The sequence below is a fragment of the Miniopterus schreibersii genome (genome assembly GCF_964146895.1).
Source record: "Miniopterus schreibersii genome assembly, chromosome: 12".
Classification (NCBI taxonomy): Eukaryota; Metazoa; Chordata; class Mammalia; order Chiroptera; family Miniopteridae; genus Miniopterus; species Miniopterus schreibersii.
In genome coordinates, this window is record NC_138112.1 from 45,780,067 (window position 1) to 45,805,963 (window position 25,897).

Below are 25,897 nucleotides of genomic sequence, written 5' to 3' on the forward strand. Positions count from 1 at the left end.
CCCATTACCCAGACTTTGGTCATGTGTTTAGTCTCTGAATAGGACTTCCCTACTCATTAGCACAATTTATTTATTTATTAATAGATTTCTTGCCTACCTTCCCCATAGAGTGTGAGCTTCATGAGGACGCTTTTATCTGTCTTGCTCACTGCTCTATCAGCACCTCATAAACTGCCTGGCAGAGAGTGGGTGCTCAAAAATGTTTCTTTGCAGAATAAATGAATGAGTCTAAAGCAGTGGTTCCCGAGCTTGGCTACTTGTTAGAATTACTTGCAGGGAGTTGTTAAAAGTACTGATGTCCAAGCATCGCCCAAACCAATGGAATCAGAACCTCTGGGCACAGGGCTCAGGTATTGGCACTTTTCAGAGCACCCTGGGCAAATGTGCATCTATAACTGTGAGCCATTCACTTGAAGGAGAGGAACTCATCTCAAGTGAGGCACTTGAGGAACTTGCCCTGGAACATTGTATTCAAACTTGGGGGAGGGAGAGCACCTTTCTCTTTATTTCTGGTGTTAAGTGGAGGCTCTGTCAGCCTGTACTTGTCTGCAGTCACGTCATTCACCACTATGCCACCATTGTTGGCAACATAGAGGAAGCCCAAGGTGTAGGAGGAAAGGATAGGACCAACTCCCAGAGACGCTCAGTCAATGCAAAGGGGAAGGTGGGTGTGACAAGGGCAGGGCAGGAAAATGCTGCTGATGTTGTGCAAGTCCCTGAGCCTGAGTCTCGACCCATTCAAATGCTCTTTTCTGCTCAAGAAGGTGGACACTCACCTTCTGTCACTTGCAACTAAAAGAATCCTGACCAATGTTCCATCCAAGCCAGTAATTGTGGGCAGGGGAAAGATGATTTCAATAGAATCCAGAAGACATAATATTAAGGCAGTATCTTTACTGATAAACCCACAATTCCAAAGACAGCCTCTCCCTGAACTAGAAGCACTCCTTTGCGTCTCTTATTTCAGTCGATGTATGTTTATGAAGTGTCACAGTTAAGCACATCTACAGCCAAACAAAAAAGTATTAGATCACTTACTGTTCTTAATACAGGGAACAGACTGGCGCTGGAACTGCACTGCACGTGCACCTCGGGGCGCTGCATACACCAGACTTGCTGTTCTCAGGGCCTCTCTCCCAGCCCGGGGCACAGAGAGCACGCAGCACACGGGGTTGAATGCTGAGCCCTCTCCTGCTCCCTGTCCTCCACAGTCTTAACTGCATGAGTCCTTTGAGCCTTCAGAAGGACACGGAAAAGGTAGAGACTACAGCTTTAGAGGCCCTGATGAGCCCACAAGGTCCCACCTCAAGCAGAGTGGAGGGATCAGTGGGAAGTTGCCCAAGATGCCAACCTCCAAGGGGCACGGAAAGGGTTTGGGAAATGGAAGATGGAAGATGTACTTAAGAGCACGCACTCCTCTGGAAGAGGACTCCGTATGGGATTGATTGGAAGGTGCCGGGCTCCCTGTGCAGAGCGGATACGAGGCCTAGCGCACACTTTTGGAAGTAAGCGCTTAACTCCTTAAGCCTTGGAGGCCAACGAGCCCCACTTCACAAAGTCCCTGACGCCCATATGCCTCGTTCCTGCTGTGTTCCTGCACTCCCCCAGAGTAAGCTGGTCTGTGGAGAAGAGAAATGGATGGTCATGTCCCAGGAGGACTCCGTGCTGGGTCTGACTTGTGGGTGGAGGCCCTGAACAGGGACAGGGCACATAGAACGGCACAGGGGAAGTGTGGAAACCAGGCCTCCGAGCTGGAGGTAAGAGCCAGGACAGCCTGCTACCATTTTGTTAGGCTCCTGCCACAAACAGCCGCTGTGCTGGCTAAACAGAGTGAGCCCTAGCGCTGGCCCAGGTTAGGAGGCGGCTGCAGTCGATTTCTTAGGCTTCCGAGGCTGCCGTCTCTCTTTGGTGATGGGTTGGTGGTTGCAGTGAGCGATAGTGAGCGATTACATTGGACAGAAAAAAAACAGAGGCATCTATCTTAGGACAGTGTCCAAAACAAAGGAGTATTTGACCAGCCTCTCAGTGCAGGGTAAGATCCCAGAGACCCATGCTAACCGGCGTTCAGAGGGCGGTGAGTCTGGGCAGCTGAGGGGCTTTGGTTTTGCTGAGGGGAGTATACAAGTTTGGGGCCAAGCAGAATAGTTCAGTATAGTAGAGGAGAAGTGAGCCCTGGCACTGTGGTCTTCGCTCCCGCGCCCTTCACCCCTGCAGTGCTCAGCTTCTCCAGTAGATAGGTGTTCAACAAATATTTCAAGCCTAGAAGTGTGAGAGCCAAATCCTTCCCAGCCTGAGAAACCGCACATTACCTTTGCGTCCTGCTCAGAGGCCGGCGCAGGCTCACCTCCTAAGGTCCCACATGGGGTGGAGTCACTCCTCCCAGAACAAACACAGGGAAGAAACCACACCACAGCCCATGTGCTGTCTCTTTATTGCTTTTATATTTTCAGTTTTTGAACCTGAAGGTACCTCTGGCCCATTGCGCTACCTCCTGTGGGCTTTCTGTGAAAATACGCGTATTTTGATGGGGCTAAAGCCTCAGTAGGAGCCTCCACCATCAACCAAAGCCCTAAAACCAAACTTATATGTATCCTTCCATTTGACAAGCTCTCCGAGACCTAGACCCACATTATATATTATGTGGTTGACTCTCTAGTTGGGATGAAATTCTCAATAAACCCTCCTTTAGAAGGCAAAAGCCTTGGGTTTGAAAAGTGGAGGTAATTCCATGATCCTCCATAATTAGCACTCTCCTTCCTATAGCACCTTGTCTTCCTTCTGATATCTCACCTTAGCATCACTCCTGGTTTAATGTTAGATCTCTAATGTGCATACACACACACACACACACACACGCACATACATACTCAATTAAATACAAATAAATGATGATTGGAACAAAACAAGAAAACTGTAATGCAACTTTAAAAAAATGAGGTTAACAAACAATTTAGGGGTATGATATTCATTCTCTCCCCAACCCCAGTGTGATCTAAATATACTTCTCCATCCCCATTACCATTGGGGGTGGCCATGTGAGTTGCTTTCCAGTGGGCTGTTAGCGGACCTGACATGAGCAAAGGCATGAGCTCTGTTGCATGTCTGCCATCGCCGCGTAAGGAACATGCCCCGCCGGCCTGCTGAGCCAGGGAGGATGCGAGCTGTATGGAGCAGAACAGAACCCAAGCTACGCTGAGAGCCAAACCCAGCTTAGGTCAGTTAATACTCGAAGCACAGACACATGATTACATTTTTAACTTACTACGTTTTGTGGTGCTTTTATATACAACTTTATGGTAACTATAGCTAAATAAGACAGGATGAGAAGATTTTCTGAAGCAAGATATGAAACCCAGAAGTCAAAATGTAAAACACTGACAAGTGTGACCATGTGTGTTCTTAAAGCTGTGTAAGGGTTTTTAAGGAAACAATACCATAAATAAGTTAACCAAATTAATCTGAGCCAATAATGAAATAATTACCTGTAGCAGAGTAGAGATGAGATGGAAGAACGTGCAAGGAAGGACAGAAAGTATACAATACTTGTGCAGCGGTGGTCCTTGTCCCTGTCAATATGAAACATCATGTAACTGATGAAAGGAAGGAAGGCAATGATTTGTGAACCACCACGTAAGGGTGTTCACGGAGAGGAGAAATTTCAGAACACATGACTAAGAGGATAATATCTTGAAAAGGGTTGGGAAGGAAAGCCACAATGCTTGTTCCTAGGGACTGAAATCAGGAGAGGGGACATGAGGATGGGGGCTTCCAATTTGATTGTCTGCATCTTCGATTCTTTTCAAATGACCAGGCATTAGGTGTGTGTTTAATCTCAGGTACCTTTGTGCCCAACTGCTCCATATTTCGTAGCACCATTATCATATGATGGCCCAGCCAGCGGCTGAAGACCTCCAGTGGCAGGAAGCCTACCACCCTCGGCATTGCCCTTTTGTAGAAATGCAGTTGTCAGAAAGTACCTCCAAGTATCTCCATATTTTTAAATAAAATCTGATGCCCATTCTCCCAAGTTCAGTTGAATTTCCTCTGATGGTCACTACATCTTATTTGTCCTTGATTTTCCCCACAGTGAGGTTTAGTGCATAGTAGGCGTTTTTAATGTCAGAACATAGAGAAATGAAGATGTATAATTTCACTCCCTAATTGTAGCCTCTCAGGACTGCAAGGGAGGTCTCATCCTGGTCGATCCCCTGGCCACCTGCTTTACAGAAAGGAAAATGAGGCCCTAGAGGGACAGGGTCTTACACGGGTCCCAGAGGAGGGAGGTCAGGGCCGGCGCTCAGACGTGGTGAGCTGGCTTCCAGCCCGGTCTTCTTTCCTTTCTTCTGTTGGTCCCTCCACAGCCCAGTTCTAAAGGCTTGTTGGTTCTTGGGGCTGGGAAAGCAGCAAGATAGCAGGACATGGTGGCAAGAGCACGAGCTTTGCAATCAGACAAGTGTGGGTTCAAATTCCAGTCCTGGGATTTGTACAAACTATACTGTTGGGCACGTTCCTTAGCATCTCAGAGTCTCTGTGCCGCTACTTATAAAACGGGGCGGTGACAGCTACCAAACAGAGTTATTGTGAGAGACAAATGAGCCAGGGTTTCTAAAGCTGCCAGCACAGTGCCCGGTAGAGAGCAGGAGCTAATTAAATGTAAACTCCATTCCCTTCTCTGTGCAGTACCTTGGTGGCTGAAACACTGCTTTATGCATCAAGGAATTAACACCACTGTTACGAGATTAATTCACAGCAATGCACATGAAAACAGTGATTCAGATCATGGCAAAAAACTGTAATTAAAGTATCTGGTATTGTTTGATTACAGGGTTGGCTTCACTCACTTTAGCACTTTGTGGGCAGAGAGCAGGCAGCCTGGGGGCAAAGCGGCTTTGTTTCCTGGGAGGTTTCTGACCACTTCCCAGGGCCTGCTGGGCGGAGATGATTCCTATGATTTTTGTTTTGCACAGAAGTGTCTTAACCTTAGTGGGGTGGAGTAGAGAGTGGGATCTCACATTCATTGGACACCTTCTATGCATCAGGCCCTTTAAATGCTCATTCTCGCTTAATTCTCCCAGAAATTCTACAAAGTCAATACTCAAAACTTAATTTGACAACCAAGAATGCTGAGGCTCATGGGTTAATTCAGTAAGTTGCTCAAACTGTCATTCCCAGTAAGGGATGGAGCAAGGGTTTAATTCAAGTCCATTGGACTCCACAGTTTGTGTTCAGTTTATCACACAAGCTGCCTCCTAGTGTGGGCACCAAATTTACAGCCAAGCAAGCAACAACTACCGCTTTTAAATACTTTAAATGTTACAGCCAAGGCTACTAGTCAACTATCCAATTCCACTCACCCTTCTTTACTACCTTAATCCCAAGTTTTTATTCTGAATAGCAGTTTATTTCATTTCCCAGTTTTCTTTACGGTTAGGGAAGCCCAAAAGATCTGAGAAATTGTTGGTTGGAACTGCCAGGAAATTTCCTAAACAGGTAATGACCCATTTGAGACACGTGACTTTACGTTCACTGTCCCCTTCCCCTTGCCTCCTGCTTCCTGTCTAGAATATAGACTGAGAGCTGGGGCCTGGTGGCCACTGTGAACCATGAGGCTCATGAGGAGACCTTGAGAAAGAAAGGCAGTTCCGAAGGTGGTAGAGTAGAAAGGTAGAGGAAGCCTGGGTCCTTGACCACTATGGAGCTGCCCTGCCAACACTGGGTTGCCATTTTTTCAATTTCTTTTAAATCAGGGAGAAATAAGGCTCTACTAATTTAAGTCCCTTTCTTTTTTGTTATCACAACTGAACATACACCTACCTGATACACCTATAATATCTTATTTGATCCTGTGAAGAAGGTGTTATTTTTGTCCCAGGCTTTTCGGGTCAGGTAACTAAAGCACAGAGAGGTTAGGCAACCTGCTCTAGATCACTGAGCCAGTAAGTAACAGAGAGTGGATTTGAACTCAAGCCAGCTTCTCCAACACTCATACTCTTAATAATCATATTAGACTGCCTAGTTGGGCTAGACATCAAAGACTATTTTTTCCAAGCCAAAGAACTTGCATGTCTCAGTGGAATTTTCCTTCAGAATCAAACTTCATTTCTGATGGCTTGAGCCCTATTTGCATCTGGCATGAGGTTAGTTTTCACTTTGTAAGAAATAACATTCTAATGGGTTTTTAAGGGCCCAGAAGACTTATTAGCCATTCCCTGGCTGCCGCAGGACAAACTCATTAAAAACATCTGAACAAGACCCACAGAAATTGAAGGGCAACAAGAAAATGAGGAAGACGCTCTGCTAGAAAGTGAGGTTAGAGAATTTGTCAGGTAATTCGCAGCGTCAGGCGGCCCGCTCACCCAGCTGCAGTTGGGGCTCTGTGTCCAGGGCATTTAATCTGTCTGCATTCCCAGGTCCCCTTGCTTGGGAATGAGAACTGCAATCTCATATTCATTAGACCAGAATTTCTCTCCATGAGACAATTTGGACATCCCTGGAGTTTCCTCTTGATGGGATTTTACCTCTGTGGAGAAGAGTTTGCTTAAGCCAATGAAAGAGGCAAATGCAACTGGAGGAGAAGTGTTTACTGAGCTAAAGAGAACAAATTATTTTGCGGCACTGGGAAAGTACCCAATTACATTAAAATATGGGTTATCCAGAGTTCTGTTGATTGGGACTTGCTATTACTTGGCATCTGTAAAATGGGGCTAATCATGCTGACATTTCAGGGTGGTGGCGAGGGCTCTGTGAGGTGCACCAGGCAGAGGAGACCTAGCACAATATCTACCACAGAGGCAAAAATATGTTGATAGACTTTTGCTTTTTGATGGGCTCTAGGACCCCAGGCTGGCCACTGTGTTCCCGCTTCCATCCTTTAGGAAGCAATCTATAGAAGATAGACTATGTTAAAATAGCAGAGCACAGCAACGAATCCTCAGTTGCCCTTAACAACCCAGGCGCAGAGCAGAAAGCATTGGCCCCAGTAGCTGCATATAATTTTGCAGGCTTTCTGACTACCTGGTTTTTGGAAGCCCACCAGAGCAAATCTCCTAACCCCTGATCCATATCAAAAGGCAGCGCAGCACATGGGTGGGCATCACTGGCTCCATTACCAGTTGGCCTGGGTTCGAATCCCTGCTCTTCACCTACTTGGCCAAGTTAGTTAATGTTTGCAAAATGGAGCTACTAATAACACCCCTAGTTGGTTGTGGTGAGGGGGTCAATGAGATGCATACATGTAAAGGGTTAGAAGAATATTTGTCACATAGTTAGGCATCAATAATTCGTGGTCAATGTTAGTGATTAGAATTAGTAGCGTACAGCTTGGCATGGCTGTGTTCCTCCCCTTCCTTCCAGGACAACCCCATCATGGTGGCTCCCACTGTTTGGTGGTTGCTTCATACAAAAGTCAGGAGCCCAGCAGGGAGATAGACCCCAATGGAGATCCTGATAAAAGGTCTGGTAGGCTTCTATTTAAAAAATAGAGCTTAAAATTTGGAGCTAGGGAAACCTGGATTTAAATCCTGAGTTTTCTGATGACCAGCTGGCTCTGTGACTTTAAGCAAGATCTCAGGACCTGAGACTGTACCTGTGTACCTATGTGTGCCTGTGAATTTTTGCTAATTAAAAAGTGTAAGAACTCTTCCTCTTGTGTGCTTTAAACTTTATAACCAGTGGCCGGCTCAATTCCATGGCTGCTCTGAATTGATGACCAGATTAGTTAGAGGAATGGCCCCTGCAATTTAATTTGGAGAATCCCAGCATAATGAGCCACTCCAAACCTTAGTGGCTTAGAATAACAATCACTTGCTTGGCTGATGACTCTGAGGTTGCCAGTTTGGTCCAGGCTCAGCTGGACGGCCCTTACGTGGGTCACAGTCAGTGCAGTCAGGTAGGTGGCTTTGCTCCCGGCAGTTAGCTGAATGTGGGTGGAGTGATGGTGGCAACAGGGCTGTGTCTGTCATCACCCGGCAGGCTAGCCCAGGTTTGGTTGCATGAAGGCCATCACGGGGTTGCAAGAGAGGAAGAGTTCCAACGCACAGGCACTTTTCAAGTTTCTGCTTGTGCCAAAATGACCAAAGCAAATCACATAGCCAAACCCTGAGTAAGTGTCTGGGGAACTTCCCCAAGGCATGGATGTAGGGTGCTGTGACCCCACCAGGAGCCACTACCTCAACTATCCAACACAAGCACCATGGACCCCGCCCTGGGAAGTCATTCGGAAGTAGGCAACTTGAATACGTGAGGTCAAGGCGACTTTCTCTTAATGGACTCTGAGGAGAAATCATTCAGGCCAGTGGCCTGGACAAACGGTTGAATGATGAAATGCCTCTTCTCAACCAATTGAAAGGTTGGATTTTGAGTATGGGTTTTCTTAATCTGCGATTCAGGGCCTCAGAATAAGAGACTGCTGAGTGTCTCTAAACTCTGACAGTCTGTGAATCTATACTTTTCCATTCCAAATAGAGAAGAGCTGAAGTGCAGCCCAGGGAAGCTCTGTTTGCTCACTCAGTGAGGTAGGCGGGAAGTTTCAGCCCGATGCAAGCACAACTGGTCAACCCTGAGGATTGTGTGACCACGGGTGAAAAAGCCTCCAGAAGTAGTGAACTCTGTAATTGGAGGTCACCAAACACAGAATGAATGGCGTTTGTAAAAACTGATGTGATGCTGTGGTTCTATTGCATACGTATGAGGAGACATCAGCATCTTCATATTGCTCCTGAGGATATGCCCCTCTCATCCCCCAGAGCAGGGCAGACAGAAAAGTAGAACTGGTCCTTGTAGAGCCAAAAAAGTGAGATTAGATTTATACAACAGCAGATGAGCACTTACCGTAAGCAAGCCGAAGTACCGTCAGGTCCTACGCCTTTCTTTATTCTCTTAGTACCAGTGACGCCTTTTTCAAAGGGAAGAACAAACGCTCAGAGAGATAAAAACGTTTGCTCGAAGTCATCCCCAGTCAGTGGTTCTTTCACTGCCTTCTTGGTGACCTGTTTCCTTTCCTTCCATCATTCATTCATTTGTCCAGTCTGTCACTCATCTGACGTTTATTCTTAGTGAAGTTTCTGTGACGTGTTGGAAGGATAAGTATTTATTATCCTCAGAACACATGTGTGCTTCAAGTTTCACACCTTAAGTTTTGGGTGAGAATTAAATTAGCTAATATATGAAAAATCCATAAGCAGTCTTGGTGCCTAGAAAACCTCCATGGAGGCTGGTGAATATTAATTTGAGGAAAATGACAGGTAGCTTTAGAAACTGAGCCTGAGCTCAGAGAAGCTGAGATGCCCAGTCAGAAAGAATCGCGTACACAGGGTTAGAGCCAATGACCAGAGCCTTGGATCCTTGAATCCTATGGCTGTCGCAGGGACCCTGAGGAGAGTGAAGGACATGCTGAGCAGAGGCCACCGCAGGGGGAGCTGATGGAGCAGGAGCGGCAGCCCTGGGCCCCAGTCCCACCCACGCTCACCTCATGCTCCCACCCCTCACGCCAGGGCTAAGAGGCTCTTGAAAGGGCCACTCTGTGGAAGCGCTGTGCATGCTGGAGCTTGCCAAGAGGACATGCTGCGGAGACCACAGTGGGGACCTCTACTCCCTCTCTCCCTGCTATGTGTTCCCACAGTGACCACCCCCCTGAGATGGCTCCCTTGGGCAAGATCTAAAAGAGCCCTATACAGGCTGTCCCTCACAAGCGGCTGGCATCTGGTCCCCAGAAAACACTCAAGTAATTCTTGCCCTGGCAAACTCTGGAAGTGCAGTCACCCCCAGAGCTCGCCCCTTCTCCTTCACTCTGAGGACTTAACCGCTAATCAGGTGGAATTTGGGCTGATTAAGTTCTCCAGCATGTCAGACCCTAGCCACCCCACAGAAGGGGACACATATCAGGCTCTTTGCCTGGTCTCTTGGAAGTCCCTCTCCCTTGCCCCAAATGCAGATCCTCGTGGAAGGATGGGCTCTCGCAGCAGGGGTGAGTGGTGGTGGGGAGGACTGAACATTCTCTAAAAGAATTGCCTTTCTGCAATTGTTTAGAATAACATGCTGATAAGACAGTTCTTGACAGTGTTGAAAAGAGATTAGTGGTGGTAGAATGAAATACATAATGAAAGCATCAGGTGAAGACAAAGGGATAGGTAGGACAGGCGGTCTTGCACTCTGGCTAATCCACAGCCCAGGCCCAGCCCGGGCCTAGCCCTGCCTGATGTTCAAGGCCGGCTCTTCCCCAGCGCAGACCGGCTCGAGAATCAGGCCCAGAGCGGAGCATCTGGTAGAGGTTTCCCTGAAGGAAGCCTTTCTCTGCAAAGCACTTTGCCCCTTAGAGCCAGCGCTGTTCCAGAAGGAGTTTCAAGGAACCCAGGTGAAAGATTTCGCACAAAGGAAGAAAGCACCTTTATTATTTATTTATTTACTTATTTATTTATTTACTTATTTATTTATTTACTTATTTAATTTTTCTGCTGCAGTTTAATATTATTTTATATTAGTTTCAGATGTACAGCATAGTGGTTAGACAATCATATGCTTTACAAAGTGATCCCTTGATATTTCCAGTATCCACTTGGCACCATACATAGTTATTACAATATTATTGACTATATTCCCTATGCTGTACTTTACATTCCTGTGACTATTTTGTAACTACCAATTTGTACTTCTGAATCCCTTCACCTTTTTCACCCCGTCCCCCAAACCCCCGCCTCTCTAGCATCCATCAATCTGTTCTGTGTCCATGAGTCTGTTTCAATTGTTTCTTCATTTATTTGTTCTTTAGATTTCACATATAAGTGAAATCATATGGTATTTGTCTTTCTCGGGCTGACTTATTTCACTTAGCATAATGCCTTCTAGGTCCACGCATGCTGTCACAAGTGGTAAGATTCCATTCTTTTTTATGGCTGAGTAATATTCCACTGTATATATATATACCACCACTTTTTTCCCCACTCGTCTTTGGATGGACATTTGGACTGCTGCTGTATCTTGGCTATTGAAAATAATGCTGCAATGAACATAGGGGTGCATATATTTTTTGAGTTAGTGTTTTGGGTTTCTTTGGATATATACCCAGAAGTGGAATTGCTAGGTCATAAGGCAGCTCCATTTTTATTTTTTTTGAGGAATCTCCATACTGTTTGCCATAATGGCTGCACCAACCTGCATTCCCACCAACAGTGCATAAGGGCTCCCTTTCTCCACACCCTCACCAATACTTGTTTGTGGATTTACTGATGACAGCCATTCTGGCAGCTATGAGGTGATACCTCACTGTGGTTTTAATTTGCATTTCTCTGACAATTAGTGACATTGAGCATCGTTTCATATGTCTATTGGCCATCTGTATGTTCTCTTTAGAAAAGTGTCTATTCAGGTCCTCAGCCCCCCCCCTTTTTTTTTATTGGACTGATTTGAGTAGTATGAGTTCTTTATAAATTTTGGATATTAATGCTTTATCAGATGTATCATTGGTGAATATCTTCTTCCATTCAATAGGTTGTCGTTTTATTTCGTGGATGGTTTCCTTTGCTGTGCAAAACATTTTAGTTTGATGAAGTTCCATTTGCTTATTTTTTTTGTTTCCCTTGCCCAACGACAGATATCAGAACAAATTTTGCTAAGAGAAATGTCCAAGATTTTACTGCCTATGTTTTCTTTTAGGATTTTTATGGTTTCAAGTCTTACATTTAAATCTTTAATCCATTTTGAGTTTATTCTTGTGTATGGTGTAAGAAGCTGGTCTAGTTTCTTTTTTTTCTTCTTTGCATGTATCTGTCCAATCTTCCCAACACCATTTATTGGATAGACTGTTTTTACCCCGGTGTATGTCCTTGCCTCCTCTGTCAAATATGAATTGATCATATAGGCGTGGGCTCATTTCTGGGGAAAGCATCAACATTTAGAGTCTGGTTTGTGCTTCCTTTTTTGCTGAGGTCTTTTCATACAAAATTCCATTTAAGCAGAGAGCCAAAAAAAAGAAAATTCCATATCATCCTTTGTACAGCTTGGTGTCTTAGTTTACTAGATAATCTTTTCGTTCTCTCTGCATGGTTCTCTCTGCCCTGAATGCCCTTCTCCAGCATGTCCACATTTCCAAACCCCGTCTGTCCTTACATCCCTAACTCAAATCCCACCTTCTCCCTGAAGCCTCCCCTGATTCTTTTCACCCCCCACGCCCCCCATCAGAAATCACTCATCACATACTTATTCATCCTGTGCCCTAATGTCCTCATCTATAAAATGGGCATGAGAATAGTACCTGCTCCATCAAGTTGTTGTGGGAATGAATAAGAACACTTCAAATGAAGCTTAGCATGTAGGCAAAGCTCAGTCACCATAATTGTGGTTATTGATGGATACGACTTTTCCTCTGCTTACTGTGAGGTTTTGGAGGCAGGGCAGGGATGGAGTCTTCCTCATCTCCGAGTCTTAGAGGTTCGCAGACGGCTTGGTACCCGACAGATAGTCAGGCTCAGGGCGACGTCGCGGGGTGAGTGCAGGAGTGGTGGGGGCAAGGCAAGAGCAGCCCTTGAGCCAACAAGCGCACTGCTCATTAATTCCCCATCTGCCTGGCCACCTTTTTGGGCCACCTAACATTCTGTCACTATTATGTCACCAAGCCAGCCAAACTGCCTCGGTGCTGACGGCCGGCATCCTTGGTCCCAAACAGCCACCAGAGAGGCGCCGGGGGAGCCGCCCGGGGTGGAGGGGCCCTGCGCCCTGACAGCGGGGGCCCTGCCTCGGGTACCCGGCCCTGCCTCGGGCACCCAGCCGCCGCGAGGGTGGCCCTGCACTTGACCCCTCGCCTCCCGCGCCTCTCCCCCTGGACAGTTCGTAATGGATGTCAGCCTGAATTTCTTACCGTGCTGTTTATGTCTAATAAGGGACTCGCCCCATTTTTTTAAAAAGTCAGCTTTTAAAAATACTGTGTTTGAACATCTGTCAAGGGCTGGGGATTAGCTGAATAGGCGCTGGATGCCAGGATATTATATTCTCTCTTATCCTTTAAACTGTAATTATCTTGATCCTCAAACAACTCAGCACCAGTTACAACCACTCTCACAGACTTGTTGTTGCTGCAAATTCAAAAAATTATTTTATTTGAATCTAAATTAAACTGATATGTAACAAGGTTTTTTTCCCCCATGCTAAGACTAAAAAAACAGTATCTGCAGATGATTAAAAAACAGTAAAACACGGACAATTTCAAAGTTTATTTCAAGAATAAACTCATGAAAATTCATCTAATTATGCAGCAGTGTACCAAAAATAATCTTTTCCAAACCTAAATTTGTTTAACAAAACACACAGTCAGCTAAGCCAAATGGAAGCAAACGTGTGTTTATGCCATAGCCACCCCCTCCCCCGGAGCCTGAGTGGGCACGAGGGCTTGGCAGGGCTCAGGCGCCTGCTGGCGGCTCCTGTGTCCTGAGCTGTGCTCGTGATCATTTCCAGCGAGGGGCCTCTGGCATCCAGTGGTCATGAAAATAGGCCCTGTCGAGAGCGAGCCCTGTTCCTGGCCGTATGAAGAGCCGGGTGGAGGAATTTGGAGCATTTTACTCTCAGAAGCTTAGAGGGCAGGAGACAGTAGCAGAATATCATGCGCATAAATGCTGCACGGTCAGGCTGTGTCTGCCACATATTAATAATAAGAGTGGTAACAGCCACCATGTGTTGAGCCCTTGCTCTGGCTCAGGTATTTATCTGAGGGCCTGACATTCATTTATCAACTGATCCATAGAACAAAACTGGGAGCTGGTTGTTGCTCCCCCTGCTTGACAGATGTAGAGGTTGAGGTCCAAAGGTAAACAGCCTGCCTAGGATTACATGAGGGATTGGCCGACCTGAGATGGAATCTGTCTGTCTTCTAGAGCCATGTTCTTGTTTGCAGTGTTGGTTTGGCCCTGGGTCAGCCCCCGTGGGGAATCCATGGGAATCTCAGGTCTCCCAAACCAGAGAAGTTCTCTGTTACTCTCTGCATCTCAATGTACTTCTCTGAAAAATGGAGAACATAGAACTTAGGACATAGTAAACATTCAAAAGTTATAAAATAATATTATTCCATTAGACTGTAATCCTCAGAGATCAGGGATATATCTGTTTTATTCATGATTGTGTCCATAGTAGCAACTCTCGCAGTGCTGGGCACAGGATGCTCATAATGTGTAAGAAGTACAAGGATAAGAAAAATGTCCTTCCCATAAGTTTATTGCAGTTTATTTGGAAGAGAAAACTAACCTGTGTGAGCAGAGAAGAGGTCAACACCAGTGGGCGTGTCCTTAGGGGATGTTGATTACCTGTCAGCTGACTCATCAATAATCTCACATCAGAATTGTGCCTCTCCAAGAATTAGACACTGGGTTCTGGAGCCAGCACACCAGTCTCCTGGCTGTGTGGCACAGGGATATTTCTGAACCTCTCTGAGCGTCTGTGGGAGAGGAATCATAATGATCTCACTCTGCTTTTCTCCTTGTGGGACTGTGAAGATCCTGATATGCAAAAAGCACTGTCCCGTGCTGTATGAAATGCCAGGACCTTCGGCATTGTTGACAATGAGAGCAGGGAAATGAAGCTGAACTGGCTGGAGGAAATGGCTGGAGGTTAGAAGCATGAAGGAGGAGCCACGTTTTGCTGTGGATGGAAATGGATTCTGAGGAGTGAGATCAAGGGTGTATATATCAGGTTCAAATCCTGTGTTTCCAGAAGCATCCGGCATCTTGGAGCTTCTCACTCACTCTGTCCAGGCCTCCCAGTGGCAACCTTAGACACTCACTAAATACTTTTAAATTTTTGTTCATTTGTCTTCATTGGAATAAATGAATTGGGTTGAATTTAATAGAATGGGTTTAAAACCTAATTAAAACCCACCTCTCCCATATACAAATAGAATAAAAGCAACCGCCTTCAGAGTTCTGTGGTCGGTTGCACCCGGCACCCCTTTTCTAACTGAAGCAGAGGATCTGAGGAAGGCGCTGGGCTGGAGAGGGCGGCCCAGGAACATACACTTGGACACCCAGGAGGAAGGGACCTGGGGCTTCCAGGGGGCCAGGAAGGCCCCCAGCCCTCAAACTCCTTGAAACGTGCTTCCTCACATCGGCTGAGCAAGCGAAGGCCTTTTGCTCAGCGTTCATCTGTCGGTTCACAGAATATTCTTGGCCCCTGCTGTGTGCCTGGCACTGAGCCAGTCCCTGGGTCTCCATGCTTTCCTTATTTTCTCTTTGTCGCCTTGGGCAAGTCCCTTAAACTTTTTGATCCTCAGATGTAAATCTGATATGGAACTGACATCCTTTTAAATGCCTTCCAGAGTTGGTAGGAGGAACGAATGAAATTAAAATGCTTAGCATACTACCTGACATAGAGCGATTACTTTAAAAGAAATAGTAATTAAAGAATTAAAGACTTAAAAAAAGAAAGATCTCTGGAGCTAATAGTGGATAAGTCGTAGAGATAATTCATTATAGTTGGAGGTTGAAAGTAACACATACACGTGCAACCGTCCTGCTCCCCCTTCCATTCCACATGAGCCCGGGCTCCTGAGACCCGCCCCTCTCCAGAGACACCTCTTATAACCCCCCGCCCCCACTACGGGCCCTTCTCTCTGCCACACATGGGTTTGACTGGTTAGTTCTGGAAGAGCCTGTGTTCTTTCAGGCCTCCGTGCCTTTGCACGGGAAAGCCCCAGCAATTCAGCAAGACCCAGCTGAATGGCAGGCCTGGGAGACCCCCAGCCTCGTCCTCTTGTGCTGGCTGAGTTCTGTGCCCTCCTCTGGCTCCTGCAGCATTTGGACTGACTGTTGATGAGATGTTCATTTTGTGACCAGTTTTCTAGTAGACCAAGAGCTCTTCAAGGTAGGAGCCTGCCCTTCACTGACCCTTGGGTGTTGACCCTGACACAGGGCCTTTAGTGATGGAAGGATAGAGGGAGGTAGGAAGACAGGCGGGAAGAGATCATGAAATTCTGGATAGCAAGTTCCAAAGGTGGTGGTGGTTGGGGGGGTGTTTCAGGGATTGGCTACTAAGACTCACCTGGAGAAATCCTTACAATAAAACAAAACACACATATTTCCGTTCTGCTGAGATTCAGTCAGAGGGTGGACCCAGGCAAAGATGGATTTACCTCGAAGCTAATGAAGCTTTCACTCCAGGACTCCTCACTTGCACAGCCCATTCCAGAGCCCTGGGAGGAGCTGCAGCAGTTTCTTATTCATAATTTTATATATATTTCCAAAAGGGCCCTCTATATGGAATGAGCTTAGGACCCACAAAACCTGAACCAACCTCTGGCCCCAAGGTATGGAGCTTTAACAAGCTCATGAAGTGATTCTGATACACAGCCAGGGTTGGGGTTCCCTTGCTACTCAGTGTGAGATTCACAGACCGGAAGCATCAGCATCGTGGGTGAGCATGTTAGAAATGCAAACTCTCACCCCCTCACCCCCAGATCTACTGTATCTGAGTCCATATTTTCACAAAATCTCTGGTTGATTCACATTTAAAAAAATCACATTAAAAAAAAGTTTGTGAAGTGCAGCTCTAATGGTTTTTATAAGAGAAAATTTTATTCCAGCTCGGAGATCAGGGAGGCCTTCTTAGAGGAGGTGACCTCTGAACTGGGCCCCAAAGTAGAAGCAGTGTTGGTGTGTGGAGTAGATTCCAGCAGAGGGAGCAGTGTCAGCAGCCGCACGGAGATGGGAAGTGTGAGTATGTGTACAAGTTGTCCAGGGCCTTTGGGCTGCAATCAGACAGGAGCAATGGTAGGGAAGCTGTCTGGAATGGGAATGAAAAAGGCAGTCAGGCCGTGCAGGCACCCGGGGGCTAGGTCAGGGCCTCTGCATTCTAACAAGCAGCCTTTGTGTTTTGGTCCAGAAGTATGCGAGCTCAAGCTGCAAAAGCAAAGCTTCCCCTGGGAGAGGGAAGTGGTCACCGATATTCATGCATGCTCAGGTACAGATTATTTATGTCCGAGCCTTTTCTGAAAGAAGTAAAAGAAGGGAAGGGGTAGGGAACCAGAAGAGAGGGCTGAGAAAAATGGCTGGGAGGCACTCATGTTTTTTCCCACCTGGAGGGCTGGTGGGAGCCTCAATACTGCTCCCACATTGGGACTCTGAATATTTGCTGTTTGTGGCTGAAAGAGGGGAAGGCGCAGGTGTGGTCCAGGTTGAGCCCTGTGAATTCCCCGTCACTCCCCACTCCCTCCAGACTCCACCTCTGCAGCCTGCTCTGTTTAACTTATTCCTGTAACCCCAACAAAACCTCCCTGCAGGGTTATTAGGAAGATTAAAGGGGATAATACAGTAAAGTACCAGGAATAATTAGGACCTGAAAAAGTACATGCACATGTAATCCTTTGAATCTTGGAGTCAGAGCTCATGGTTCATCCAATTTTCTTCCCTCTATCTGGTTCAAGTTCTAATACATAGTAGATTTTCAATGAATGCTTGAATGAAAAAGTGGTCAAAATATCAGCTAATGGGAAACCCACTATCATGTGGCCTTAGAGTGGGTTTTGTCAAGGTTGTGATGCTATACACACTGTAAAATGCACAGCAATAACAATGTAATGAACACTTATTATGTGTCAGTCACTGTGCTAAGCATTTTACATATATTATATCATATAGTCCCATTGTACAGACGAGGAAAGGGAAACTCAGAGATGTCAAGCACCTTGCTCAAAGCCCCACTGCTATTAATGCCTTGTTGACGGCTATTTTAAGCCAGAGCTCACCTGTACAGCCAGCTACTTTGGTCAGCAAGGTGTTTAAAATTACTTAAATTAATGTAAGTGCAGACATGAGTTATCTTGTGACCAGTCATCAATGTTGGGATACAGAAACGTGTATGCTCTTGACCAGTCAGCAAGGGAGGCATAGGTGGAGATAGAACCGAGCACAAGGGCAAGGCCGCAGCTGCACTCACTGCAAAGCCTCTTGTGGGTGTCACTGGTAATATAAGTTCCACTAGGAATTGTGTACTTGGCTTCTCCCCACCTTATTCAAATGACAGGGAGAGTCAGCATTGCAAACTGATGGAATTGTAGACTCACAGGTTTGCATTTTTTCCCTTCAATGAGAATCTTGGTTTATTCAGGCTGCTATAACAAAATACCACAAACTGGGTGCTTATGAACAACAAACATTGAGTTCTCACATTTCTGGAGGCTGGGAAGTCCAAGATCGTAGCCCTGGCGGATTCAGTGTCTGGTGAAGATCCGTCCGCATTGATGGCAGTCTTCTCACTGTAACCTTGGGGGGAGGAAGGGGCAAGGGAACTTCCTCAGGACTCTTATGAGAGGGCACTAATCCCATTCACGAGGGCTCTGCCCTCAGGGCCTAATCACCTTCCAAAGGCCCCACCTTTTCATACCTTCACCTTTTGGGTTAGGATTTCAACATGTGAATTTGCAGGGACATAAATGTTCAGACCTAGCAAGGAGCGATCTTTCCTATGCCCAAGAAAAACATGCGCGTGTATGCCCAGGTGGGCGTCAGGCTGCTTTGATAGCCAGCCTGGGCTGGAGTCATCTCTGATGGGCTTCCTGCATGTCATTATTCCTGCTTCTACAGAATAAAAAAAATGTTCGTAACAGTACAATGACTTGTCTAAGATAACAGCCGGAAGGGCCATGCGAGCGCTCAGGAGGCATGCCCTAAGAGAGGGCGCACCGGGATAGGGTGGGCACAGAGAAAGCGAGGGCATGCCTGGCTCAGAAAGAGGTCAGGCTTCCTGGACCCCCCTGAAGCTAGAAACAGGGACAACAGCCATTCTCTGGAAGACCCCTGTCTGGTCCCGTTTGAGTGGCCAGCAACAGCCCTTGAAACCCAGAGGCAGGATTTTCGTACCTCTAGGGGAGCTGTAGTCAGATGGGGGGCAAGGGGTTGCCCTGGCACTGCTCTCACCCCCCCTAACGGTGCAAGTCTGCGGACCAGGGCTTCAGGTGGCCGCGGAGCTACTCCCGCACAGCCGCCACACGGAGCTCGGGACAAACTTGAACGTGAGCTCCAGCAGAGCCCCGGACTCTGTCTGCCCGGCAGGCGAATCCCGGGCGGGTGGGGCTGAGCGCGGGGTCGCCTCTCCGCGTCCGCTCCAGGCCCGCCGCGCTCCGTCCTGCAGTTCCCAGCTGCGGACAGTAGGTGGCAGTGGGTCGTGAGAAATCGCCGTCCTCGCCGGGTCGGGGTTCGGGAGACCCAGCCTGGAGAAAAACGCGGCTGGGCTTCGGCCACGCGGGAAACGCCCCCCCGGGGTGGGGCGTGGGGGCCGCCCGGGACCGGCGGCTTCTGTCCAGCCCAGGTCAGCGAGGACTGACTGGCAGGCAGCGCCTGGAGTGGGACGTGGAGGGCTACCTGGGGCGCCTGGTCCCGTGTGGCTGTGCTCTCCCGGGGAGTCCTTGGGGGCCCCGGGTACCCTGGAGAGGGCCCTGCCCACGGCCTCCTTCGCCAGAATATGTGCCAGGCGTGGGAATTTACTTCCTAAGCCAATACTTTTTTTTTTTTTTAACTGGAGAAGAAACTGCCGTTCAGAGAGGTTGAGGCACTGGGCTGTGGCCACAGAGCTCTGTTAGTGTCTGTGCCGGGCTGAAACCCAGTCCTGGACTCTAACAATACCCCGTGGGGGGAGTTCCCTTGTGACAAAGGCCAGGGTCTGACATGGGGTGGCCTCTGGTCTGCATTCATGGTGAAAAACTCGGCTCAGGCATGGCGTGGCCGTGGGCTGGTTTGCGTCCACCTTGAGGCAGTGCCCAGTGAGGGGCGTGGGAGCGATGCCTTTGGTGGCCTTCAGCCCCCCACTGCTCCCAGGGCCCTACCTGCAGGGCCTTCCCATGCCCAGCCCCGCGGGCAGCCTCCGGAGCAACGAGCCTGACCAGGGCTGCTCTCCAAGAGGTAACACTGGGTCCCAAACCCTCTCACCACCTCTGACGTTTTAAAGCACTTTTCCTCTGGGGAATTGTTAGATTTCCACAACCACCCTGGGACACTGGCAGAGGAGTGTTTACATTTAAACACTCCCAGGCTTGGGAGAGGCGACTGGCTAAAGTGGGCAAAGCTGGTGGGTGGCTGAGCCTGGGCTTGAACCCGCAGGAGCTGGGGCGCTGGTGCCGGCTCTGCTGCAGGGAAGGCCCCTGCCTGCCTCTCCCGCTCCCCACGCAGGCAGGCGGGAGGGGCGGACAAATTAATTCATGCTATCTTTACATTATGTATAATGCTGCATGATTTTATTTTGCTTCATTCCTGAAATCTTTTACAGTAATTAGTAGCCGAGTAAAATATAAAAATTAATGCAATATAACACTTTAATGGTAATAATACACCATCCTGTCTAATTAATAAAATCTGTTGTTTCCAAGCACGATTATTTATTTGACAAATTGATAGCACACATCCTGTTCATACCTCCTCTCCCGGCTCCCATCCTTTCAGTTTATTGAATAAAATTGTAGCAGGAAAATAAACAGATTGTCTTCTGACCTGACAAGCAAGTGAGAAATAAACCCCTCACTCATACATCTCTAATTGCTCTCAACAATATTCTCTAACGCATGTCCAGATTGGCTAGAAATGAATCTCCATTTCCCCTTCCCTCCCCCCTTAGTAACTGTTTCTCCTTATTTTAGGGAAAAGAGACCCGGCTCCCCTTTCCCTGCGGGTAGTGTTTGCACTGGGACAGTTTGGGGAAGTGAATTCTGAGTGTAGATTCTGGTGGCTCTCTGCCGGAGCTGGTGCCGAGATCTGTGGAGCGAGGAGGCCCGGGCTGCTCTGGCGGCTGCTGCCCAGGGGCACCGTGCCCGCCGGGGAGACGGCAGGAGAGGCTCTCAGAGGGAGTGGGCGGGGGACAGATTGGAGGATTGTCATCAGCAGTTGGGAAAACAAAACCTGAAAAGGGTGAGGGTGGGATACTCAGGCCTGGCAATATTTGTGGGTAGGACAGGGGTGAGGAACATTGTCCAGTGTTCCTGTGGGACAAAGCACTGATCTCATTACAAACCTGAATGTGTGTTTCTTTTTGTATCACTGGGACACTTTCTATGCTAAGTGTGAAAATATAAAAGCATTTTAAGCTATAAATAAGGCCTCAGAGACAGAGGCACTGATACAGAGAGACACAGGGACAGAAAGAGAGAGACAGAGGCGGAGTGGCCCAGAGAAAGAGCAAGACAGAAAGAAAAAGGAAAGGGGGAGACTCACTGTCTGCAGGTTGTTTTATAGCATTTTTCTCTGAAAGAAAAATTGTGATGTGATCTGTGTTTGGGGAAAAGCTATGCTCTCCTGGCTTTCAAGCTACATTTACTGTAATAAAAAAGGGAATATCTCCAAGTGCACACAGGTGACAGGAGTCACCCTCTCATGAAAAGGGGCCCAATACACACACAGAGATGCACACACACCCCCTGCAGACACGGTGACATACCACAAATGGACGCATGCCCTGCTCAGCCAGGCCACTGCATCAGTGCACTTGCCCCCACGCTGAGTCTTCTGGGGCCACCACAGTGACCTCTACCTTCCCTTGAAGTCTTAATACTCTGATCTTTCCCCACTGCCATTTTGTGCTAATGCATTACTTTAATAATAATTTAAAAAGGTTTTAGATAAGATTAGCCTGAGAGCATTTCGTAGTCTCTCTGGAAGCCTATAAAGTAGGTGGTCGCTTCAGGTACACAGAAGGTGATCAATAAGTGCAGTTTGAGTATTTCAACTTTTATCAAGTGCTTCCCTATGAATTGTTAAAGGCAGGGGTTACTACACCCATTTTGTAGATGAAGGAACAGGCAACCTCTTCCCAAGAGGAAATAGTTGGGCATTCATTGAACATCCTGGGTCAGATACCATCTAAACACTTTATAGGCATAGTTTTATTTAATCTTCACAACTCTATGAGATGGGTCCGGTCGTTACTCCCGATATGATAAATGTGGAGACTGATGTTCAGAGGTTTGTGTAATTTGCCTCAAATTATACAGCTACTATATGATAGGGTTTGGGTTTGAACCCTTGGGTTTACAGTTCCTCCAAGCCAGGCCCCAGCTCTGAGGCTCGCCAGATGCTTGACTGCACGCAAGTAACATTTCTGAGAGTTAGTTTCCTCGACTATAAAACCATTAACATCCTCACCTCGCAGACTTGATATGAAGGTTAAAGGAGACAATTTATCCATATAAGGCCCAGCAGAGTGCTGGCATGCATTAGGAGTTTAATAAAACCCACTGTTCCTTTCAATTTTCCTTTTGTCCCTCGTATGTCAGCAACGGCTCCAGAAGCTGCCTGAAAGATAACTCAGTTGGCTGGGGCTGCACCTAGTGGAAGCTCCAGGTTCCAAGCCTCGATTTTACCATTTGCAAAGTAAGGGGGACAAACACACCAGCTTTTGGTGGAAACAGAATGAGTTAAGCATGAAAGGCCAGCACAGTACCTGGCATATATTTGGTGCTAAACAAATATTTGTAAAAGGAAGGAAGGGAGGGAGGAAAGAACCAGGAGAATGGCACCCCGGTGCTCAGAAAGGACCTGAGCCCTCAGGACTGGGGACAGGTCTCACTCTAGCTCCACCTGTGGGCAAGAATGTCCCAGCAGATGGTGAGTGTCTTGCAGACCTGCTCAGTGCCATTGATGAATATATTTTATGATGGATCTAATTAAGCTCTCTAAAGAGAGATCACAAGATGACAATTTCTCCCAGAGCCATCACTCATTAAAATGCTATTTCAGGAGATGACATCATTCCAACCTTAATTGGCAAAGTTCACGTGACTGGAATCCCTTGGGAGAAGAGATGCCCTTTATAATATTCACATCACCTCTGTGGTAAGGGGCTCAAGTGAGGGGCCCCAAGAGACACATTTCAGCAACCCAGGCCCCACCTGCGCCGCTTTGGTGAGCTCTCTCCATCAGATGAGTCGTGGGGGGCTGAAGGCGGGGGGCAGCCTGCGGCTGTGCAGAGGCCCATGTTCAGAATCGGAAGCGGGAGCCTCCCCATCAGCCCCATGGGGGTGTGGTCATGAGTCTGGGGAAGTGATTGTTCTGGTTGAAGCCCAGTTTCCTCATCTGTTAAGCCTTAGTGATGCCTTCCCCATCCACCTCACAGAGTTATTTGGAAGATTAAAGAAAATCGTGGAGAGGCTTGAAGAGTAGTGGAGAAAGCGCAGACTTTAGAGTGAAAGTCTCCAGGTTCAAATCTCTGTTCTGTGACCCACTAGCTGTGTGACTCTGAATAAGTTACTTAGCATCTCTGAATCTTGGTTTCTTGGTGTACAAAGTGAAATGATAATAGTACCTACTTCAGTAGGGTTGTTGGGAGGCTTTTAAGAGTTTTATGTTCAGCTTGGTTTCTGAGGAGCCCAGGGATGCATAGATGGAGAGACATGGCCATTTTCTGAGGAATCCTTTCACATTTTGACATCTGCCGAGTAACACCTACACCAAGGACAGATCACAAACCCGAAGAGGACTTGAACAGCTATGCTGGGTAGATCCCAGAAGACATAAGGGTGGACATGGCACTTCAGCTTGAAATCGACCTCTTTCAGTTGAAGAAGAGAGGAAAGGCCGTCCCAGGATGAGGGAGTCAGTATAAGCAAAGGGTCTGGGGTTGGAGAACGTTGTTATATTGAGAATATAGTGAGCAGAGAGGAGTGGTTTGTGGGTGCATAAAGGGAATGACATAGTGAAGGAGGGAAATAAGCCTAGAGGGACAGGCAGAGGGCAGCTTTTTAGATCTTTGAAATGCAGAGCAAAAGCATTTGGACTTTTTAAGAAGGTCACTGAAAAAGGATGAGTTTAATAAACTCTCATTGCAAAGTTTGGGCCTCACAGAAGGAAGGCAGATTCAGGTTCTGCCAACAATGGTGGTTTGGAGCCTACGGAGCGAAGCTTATCTGTCCATCAAGCCCAGGAAGACCAGAGTGCCCATGCACTAAGTGTCATGAGAAACCAAAATGGAAATAGTGACTCGAATTTGGGACCTCTCGAGTTCAAGGAGAAGACTGGGAGAAGAAAACTAAAGCTCGCTGAGCTGCTATCATGCCTCAGGGGAGTGGCATTTAATTCTCATAACACTCCCAATTAGGTGCGATTGTCCCCATTTAGGGAATGATGCACTTGGGTTTCAGAAGGGGTCAGGGCTTCTCCAAGGTGCCCAGCTGATAAGAGCAGAGCCAAGATGTGACCTGTGGTCAGCCTGTCCCAAAGCGTGTTTCTAGCACTGAGCGCTCATTTTCCAAGGTGGACACTTTTAGGGCCTCCAGTGTCGCTGGTTTGAGGTGTGGGCACCGCATCCCCATCTTTCAGAGGAGGGTATGAAGACACGGAGAATTCTCTTGCCCGTGGACACCTTACATCTAATACCTTTCTGATAGAAAACAGAGATGCGGTGCTGATCTGGCAGTAGTGGTGCCGAGGAGCGTTTTTTCCTGGAATTCTGGGCCAGGATTCCTGGCCGGATTCCAGTCTGTCTTTCCAGAAGCCATTTGCCTTTGCTCACTCCTGACGCCGAGGGCAGATGTGGCCATTCCCGGCTCTTTGATTGTCGCAGGGGCGGAGATGGGGAGTGGAGCCCTTTTTCTATTACATAATAACATCATTCCCTTAATAAAAAAGGTAAGGCACAGTTTTCAATTCAAGTGCTTTTCAAAAAAAAGGGGAAATAGTTAGAAATATTTGAAGAAAAAATACACTCCTAAATGCGAAGTTGTTCAGAAATAGGTATTTGTAGTAGGATTTAAAGTGTTCATGACAGCGACTACTTACACTGTTTAAAAAGTTGCAATTAGTACCAAAAGGCTTGGATGAAGAAAACATCATACCATAGGCGTATTTATAAAACAACTTCCATCAGCCAAAGGAAAAATGGACAGAACTCTATTACAAGCTTTTTTATATTTGAAGAGCAATTTCTAATAATATATCTAGAAGCCATTTCTGAAATTGACTTAGTGTGCATGATCCGGGATTAATGTTTCCTGCAAAATCACATGCTCGTTTGAACGTAAACATTTTGCACTTCCGTTCCACCTCCTGGTTCAGAAGAATGCACCTCCAATGTGTAAAATGATCTATCAGAATTAATTGTGAATGCCCTAATCCAATCAAGTCCACCTCATTAGGCAAACATTTAAATTATTAAGTTAAATAGTGGGATATTTCAATATAATCTTGTTATGCTATTTTTATGGCAGTACAAATGCAGTCTACAGATGGGCTCAGCTCCCCACTATTGCTGCTTCCACTTACCACCTCTATCGTTGGGTTTCTGTCACTGGATGTCACACGTGTATGACACTGGCCAGTCACAATAGCTCACCTTCTCAATCCTTGATAATGACCGATGGAGCACGTACTCTGTGCCACAATTTGAAAGCTGCGGAAGACCTTCAGGATTATCTAGTTGCCTCTTTCTGCAGATGCAAGATCTAAGGTCCTGAGAGGGTGGGTGATTTTTCAGCGGGCCACACAGCACATTTGTGGCGGAGCTACAGGGAGAACTCTGGCTCCCTCACTCTGCATCCATTCCTCTGCTCTCTTCTTTTTCACTCTAATGAATTGGTTTCCCTGTTCACCTCCATTCTGCTTTAATTCAAATAGGAATATAGAAACAAACCAGATCAGGTCCATGCTGGACATACGTTAAATAATTAGCAGTTTGCAAAATGACTCTTTTATCCCCCCATATGATACAAGATATGGTCCCAATCTGATTGCCCTTCACAGAGCTTTAAATAGCCTTTAAAAAGTCCTTTCCAAATTCCTCCAGCCAGCAGACAGCTATTCATCATTCCACATTTCCTCGAAGGCCAGCCCAACAGAGACATGTTTTGGAAGAAATAAGCTCTGAATGTCTCAGACTCCAGCCTCTAAATTATTCTCTGGGTATATGCTTGTTGCAGAAGGAAGAACAAACTGGAAACGAGCAGGCCTGA